Raw genomic sequence first — 6,739 nt, forward strand, 5'->3', positions numbered from 1 at the left:
AAGCCACAAAGAAGGAAAGACTTGCTATTGTAAAAGGTAATTTTGATGAGTTAGATGTACAATGCTGAGGTATAAAAGCCAATTTTTGTAACCCTAAGGGCAACTTTTGCATTAATCATCTTTTGATCTCAACTAAGCGGGCCGTGAGTTTTGTGTGAGAGAGTGAGTGATCCTCTTCTACTCTCTACGTGCACTACAAAAGCTACATTGTGAAGGAAACTACACCATCGTGTTAGCAACAGCGAGAGCTACGCGTCAACGCCAAGCTTGCATGATTTTGATCTCTTCGCGAAGAGCTCTCTCACGAGCTTTGAGGTGAGTTTTCTCTCTAACCGTGCATTCATTTTGTGATTGCTATATCACATTGTTTTCAAGCCAGTTGAACTACACATTAAGCCTAAACAAGTTGAGAATCGGTGACCTATAATTTTTGGTCTGTGTTCATACGCGTTTTCTGCACCAAGTGTTTATAGGTAGTGAGTTGGGTTAGAAACTTTAGGGCAGTGTCCTCTAAGTGTGTAGAGGTCATCCCTTGAGTTTTGTGACACTTCGACAACGTTAGGTCTTGTTTCGGAGAGCATAGCCGTCGTAGGTAAAATAGCGGTTGTGCGTACATAGTGTGCTTTGAGTTGATTTCCCTTGGTAGTGATTGTCTCTAGAAGGTCGAGTACATGATTGAGACCCATCTATTTGTCTCCATAAGACATATTTAGGAATTTTGGGAATTATTCAAGTCCCATTTTTTAAAATGAGATTTAAAATTGGAATCTTTTTTTATTAAGTTTGACCTCATGGGTGTTTGTGTGGAGCCTTTGTGCCATATGAAAATGAGGCACAAGCACATGAATAGGGGGTTCAAAGTTAAGTTCAACCCTCACTTGGTATTGTTGCTTCCTACTAAATATGAAGAATGTTTGGGGATGTAGTGGGCTTGCTGCTATAACTAAGATATCCATTTTTTGATAGAAAGGGCAAGAAGGTCAATGTTTACTATAAGATTTTACCTCTTGATAGACATTTTTCTTGAGCCTCATGCCCCCTTGTGTAAGCTAATTCCACCTCTTGCTAGGTATTTAATGGGGGTACATAAGTGGCATGAGGCTAGAGCTACCACCATGCTCAAGGTACCCATAGGACATGATGAGCACACTCAAAATTTGAGCCTCCACCTTGCTATAGGTATGTAAGGTGCATCCACCTTGCTATAGTTATGTAAGGAACATGATTCAAGCTGAATCAACCTTGTTCTAAGTACATATGAAGCAACACAAGGCTGAAACTCTTTGCCTTGGTCTAGGTAGATAAGGGGCATCTGACTTAGAAATCCTAAGCCTTCATCTAGGTACTAAAGGGGTAAGTCCAAGCCTCCACCTTGATCTAGGTATGTAAAGAACATGAGGCTCAAACTTAAGTTCGAGCATTGTGTCCCTCTCAAGGAGGTCACGTGCGTTCAAGGACTATTTCTAAAACTCCTTATCTGTGAATTTTTGACAAATAAAATACACCCTTTTTTTATTCATTGTGTAATTTTTTTTTCCAATTCTATTTTATGATAACCTTCTATATGTGAAAATGTGGGAAAAGAAGAAATTTAATAATCCCTTCTGTTGCACTCACATGATAGTCACCTAATTATAAAGTGACCCCCCCCCCCCGAGATGTCCCTTTAATACCTAAATCAAAGTTGAAGTTTAAACTCTTGCAGCTATGCTTCAGGATGTAAGGAGCGTGAAGAGTTTGAGGCTTTATCTTGTTCCAAACCCGTAGGTAAATATATGAGGCTCAAACTTAAGTTCTTGCTGATACTCTAGGTATGTAAGGGGCATGAAGCGCAAACTTGAGTTCGAGCAATCGCCTTGTTCAGAATATGTAAGGGACATGAGGCTCGAACTAAAGTTCAAGCCTTTGACTTGCTTCAAATTTATAGGTAAAAATTTGAGACTCCATCTTGTCCAAAGTCCAAAAGAGCATGAGGCTCATGAGGCTCGAACTAAAGTTCAAACCTTCGACTTGCTTCAAATTTATAGATAAAAATTTGAGACTCCATCTTGTTCAAAGTCAGAAAGAGCATGAGGCTCGAACTTAAGTTTGAGCCTTTGCCTTGATCCAAATTTATAGGTAAAATTTTGAGCCTCCATCTTGTCCAAAGTCAGAAAGAGCATGTGGCTTGAACTTAAGTTCGAGCCTGTGCCTTGCTCCAAATTTATAGGTAAAATCAGGCTAGAGTCTACCACCATATTGGCTACAAAATGCACACCAACACTCACATCACATACTAATCTTATTAAGGCTAGTAGAAAAACCTTTAAGCTTTTCAAAAAATTTAAACCACACACATTCTAAGCAAAACTACTCCTGTGCGTGTTTGCACGGCACAATTGGCAAGGCATGGGCATGGCCATGCATAAAACTTGTGCACATGATTTGAGTTGTCGAGAAATTAACTGTAGATAATTAGCCAATTGATGAGAGAATGGCATGTAGAGTTCTGGAGCCTTGTCAAGAAAGTTGTATGCTTCCCTTCAACTCCACCCCAATTACCACTGCTTTCTCCCTTGCTTCTATTTCGGATCAAAATTTCAATTAGTACTCGTAGGGCAATGAGGTAAAAGCACCAACTATCCCTAGAAAGGTAGTTGACTCACAACCACCGCATGATATTTTTCCATGTGCGCACAATATGTCAACATGCCAACATGCGGAAGTTGGGAAGCACTACCAGCATTTGCAATTTTCAAAACCATTTGACCCAACTCATGTAACCTCTCCTTGTAACCTATGTACCTGTGGTGTGTGAAGATGAGTTCTCAAGAGCTTGAGCCCCTCCAACCCCTCGAGGTGCTTGGTGGGACGGGACTCCAATATCTTTTATATTGCTAATGCCATTGCACAAGGATCATTTAGTTACGGCTACGCTACGCTCTACAACCACCGTCTCCACAATCACCTGCAAAACCATCGTGTGCAACCACCAGCTCCACCATCACCTATTGCAGCCACTGTCTGCAAACCACCATCGCAACTCGCTAATCTGCAACTACCATCACCAACATCATGTGGCTGGCCCGAGGCTATTTTTCGCTGCTAGTGTACTCATGCAAGGAGACTGATTTTGGCGTTGTTGTCTACCGCCAATGGCACTACACAAAGACCCATGTGGGGCTGTTGTCCATCGCTGATTTGCAGCTACATCGCCACCATCACTTGGTCGAGGACTTTCTTGTCTGCCGCTCAGGGAGACCTGGTGGAAGACACTATTGCCTATCGTGATCTACAACTACCGTATCACCGTCGGCAGGTGCCAATGAATGGCGAGGGTTTGCCCCTATCATCTCAGTAAACTGCAATACAACACCTACACCAATGAACGTTATCAATTGACGGCGGTAGGGTCTCTGACCGATTTGAAGTTTGAATTTCAAAATTAAAATTAAAGTGCGTTTCCTTTATGGGGCTCGCTTGATTTTCTGTCTTGAACTAATGAATGATGCACGCCACTCCATTTTCATGAACCACCCAATGAGCACCCACACCGTTTTTCTAGCCTCTAGAAAAGCAATGTCTAAAAGCTTTCATCTCGCTCGACCTCAAGTTTTAGCTTCAATGTTTCTCGAAGGTTTTGGATGCAGACTTTGAAGATGCAAAAGAGTATGCACCCTCAACCAAGCATCAACCAAGAGTATGCACCCTCACAAGAGGTTCTGGATGTAGACTTTGAAGATGCACAAGAGTATGCATCCTCAACCAAGCGTCAACCAAGAGTATGCACCCTCACAAGAGGTTCTAGATGCAGACTCTGAAGCAAGAGTATGGATCCTCAACACTTATTTGAAGAGTTTTTGGTTGTAATGATACAAATATGTGCAAGTAGACTCCAAGGTAGTCCGCTTTCTTTACAACCCAAGTAGTCTTAGAATTGAGCAACCTATTCTCTATGTTTATGTCAACATAAATTGGAATGCCAATTTAGTTTATAAGTATTTTCAGAAAGCCTTGATCCATACTTTCAGTCTTGACGACATGTTTTGAGAAAACTTTTGACAATCTCCCTCATCATGGAGCGATTGGTCAATATTGGTGAGGATATGTATTCATCATGAAAACTAACCATTCAACTTGTATCTTCTAATTTATTCTCACCCTTTATGCTTGCTTGCACAACTACAATAGGCACAAACTATAGCTGGCACACACCCTAAACCAAGCGTTTTGGTCTCAAAAAAACTTTTGGCATGATCCTTTTCTCTGGAAAAGCATACTTTCGAAATCTCACAACACTTCTCAAGGAGAGGATGTGCACCGCCCTCAAAATCATACATATTTTACACCTTCTTGCACAACCTACATGTAACATGTGCCACAAGTATGGGGCTCCAAGACAAAACTTAGAATAGCACACACTTCTTTGGCACTTTGTATAGATATGTGTATGCACGACAATTGCTTGCAAGATTAAGAAAAAAATCATTCTCATGCTAGCGTCCATTTAGTTGTAGACAAGAATGGTGTGCATACTAGAGTTTAGCTATTCTTAGGAATAGAGGTAAGAAGAATTGTCCCATTTTTATGCATTTTTCCCAAACTTCCTAAATTGTTATTCCATGCACCTACGGGTCAAGCTCTATCCTTGGTTGACATCTTGTTTTTTGGCCTAGTTCTCACTTTGCTAGCACACCTGAGTAGTGTATCTGCTCGACAACAATTATCTCCCCCACAATGTCTTTGATTGTGGCCACACTGTCAAGCTTGGTTGGCCAAAAGGCTAGTCAATGAGAATTATTGAATTTGTTGTTGTTGCCGATGATAGAGGTTGCAACAAGCATAGAAGGGGGATGTAGCTGCTCTTAGACTTTATGTACTTGAATTTGTGGAGTTTGGGGCCATAGGAGGTGAGGGAGAGGATGATGGTTAGGTGGAGCTTGAGAAGGAGAGGGAGAGAGAGAGGGGGTGACATTCTTGGGGAGTCTATTATCTGTAAAACCATTGTATCACGCGTGTGTCTGAAAATGTAGTATGGTGAATTTTCAAGATTGCAACACAGCCTTTTAGCTATAAATGTTTTTGAAGTTCCTTAAATGATACCATGTGTAGATAAAAAATGTGACAATTGTTTGAATTAAGCATCTCTTCCTAGTGACATGTACATGTATTTTAGGTGACCCTCTCTAAAAGAAAATCCACCAAGAGGCTAGTAGTAAATGAATAAGTAAGGAGGCACTAGGGACATGTTCCAAGGGAGGTAGGTGGGGGCAAGGTTGCCTTGGCTACGGATGGCAGCAAAATATTGGGGGTGGTCAGTTTATGTGAGGAGGAGGGAGACGAGCCACGTGTTGGGAAAGGACATAGGGAAGCAAGTGGAGGAGCATTGTACTTCTTTTTTTTTTTAACAGTGGAAGACTTGTTGCACCCTATATTGCAATGTGCAAGCTCAAGTGGCTTATGTCGGAGCATTCTCTCTAGCTCCAACATGGTGAGATCGAGTACGCACTGTTGGAGGGAAGCGAGAAGAGGCTTACCAAAGTTTGAAGACTCAATGGATTCTTGAATGGAATTGGTGGAGATTCCAAGTAGTAAAAATAAGAATGGACCAGTAGGTTGCCATGCCGTTTGTTTTAATGGGAACATTGTTAACCCTCACGGACAACCTATCACCTTCGACGGATGCCTTATTATTTATTTGATTGAGTCATGGGTCAGGCTTGTCGGTCTAGTAGGTGTGTAGGTGATCACCGATGAGAGGTGCACCACTTATCTTATTTTTACAGTAGTTTTGCAACGATCGGCCACTGTGGGTGCCCATGTGTGAATGGGTCAAACTCTTATAAAAGGTCCATTTAACCTAAAAATCCTCATTCTTTGATGTGGAAGCTAAGAAGTTCTCTTGCTCAACCTCTTTCTTCGTGTGTATGTATGTGTGTATGTGTGTGTATGCTTGAGAGAGAGAGAAAGAGAGAGAGAGAGAGAGAGAGTTTGATCGAGCATTGCAGAGACATCGGCGGCGGCGAGGCAGTTGAGCGCGATGGCGGCGAAGGCTCCTTCTTCTTTGCGGCACATGATCCTTCACGACAAAAGCATTGAGTGGTGAGTGACATACCCCTACCGTTTTGAGCTTGCTAGGAATGTCTAGCTGTGTGCTTGCAGCCTTTCGAGGCTCGCACACAGTGCACAGGCAAGTTACCAGCCTTCGGCACGTGTGGCAAAGCGTACATTTTTGGTGCTGCTGTCGAGGACTGCCTTGTACTAAGATTGAGGAGCACTTAGTGCTACTTCAGGAAGCCATTTACTTCTGCCATTTTTGGTTTTTTGCTGAGTTATGCTAAATCTGTTAAGTGGCTGCAATATGCAGATTTTAGTAGGTTTATGTTAGCTCTATTAAGTGCTGCAGTGTACATGTTTTGTTATATCTGTAATATTCAAGTGTGTTAGGCAGATCTGTTAGGTAGTGTAAATTTATAATGTGCAGTAGGACAGCGAGTAGATTGAGTACTCTATGAGTGAGCAGTTTTGCTGTGTTAGGAAGTGTAGACAGTGTGCAGTAGTTAGTATAGAGACATTGTGCAGTTTTGTGCTAGACAATGTATGAGCAGAGGTAATTAGTGTTAATTAGCTCAGTTAGTTGTAGACATGTTAGAAAGAGCTGCTAGGAGCTGCCATGTGTGAGCGTGAGCTCGGCGCCCACGTGCAACATTATCCACAAAAACTTTTTTAAAAAGGAAATTTAAAAAAGAAACGTTCGGAA

At 41.8% G+C, this 6,739-nt stretch overlaps 1 long non-coding RNA gene across 1 annotated transcript in view; it reads left to right on the top strand.

Annotated features, from left to right (window-relative positions):
- The first annotated feature begins 3,796 nt into the window (after positions 1 to 3,796).
- LOC147439664 (uncharacterized) overlaps positions 3,797 to 6,739 on the top strand; it is a 45,849-nt gene continuing 42,906 nt past the window's right edge. The window contains exon 1 of the long non-coding RNA XR_015184626.1: positions 3,797 to 6,081. This is a non-coding gene — a long non-coding RNA (uncharacterized LOC147439664). The remainder of the gene's footprint in view (positions 6,082 to 6,739) is intronic.

The sequence above is a fragment of the Adiantum capillus-veneris genome, chromosome 16 (assembly GCF_014529385.1).
Source record: "Adiantum capillus-veneris isolate H3 chromosome 16, ASM1452938v2, whole genome shotgun sequence".
NCBI lineage: Eukaryota > Viridiplantae > Streptophyta > Polypodiopsida > Polypodiales > Pteridaceae > Adiantum > Adiantum capillus-veneris.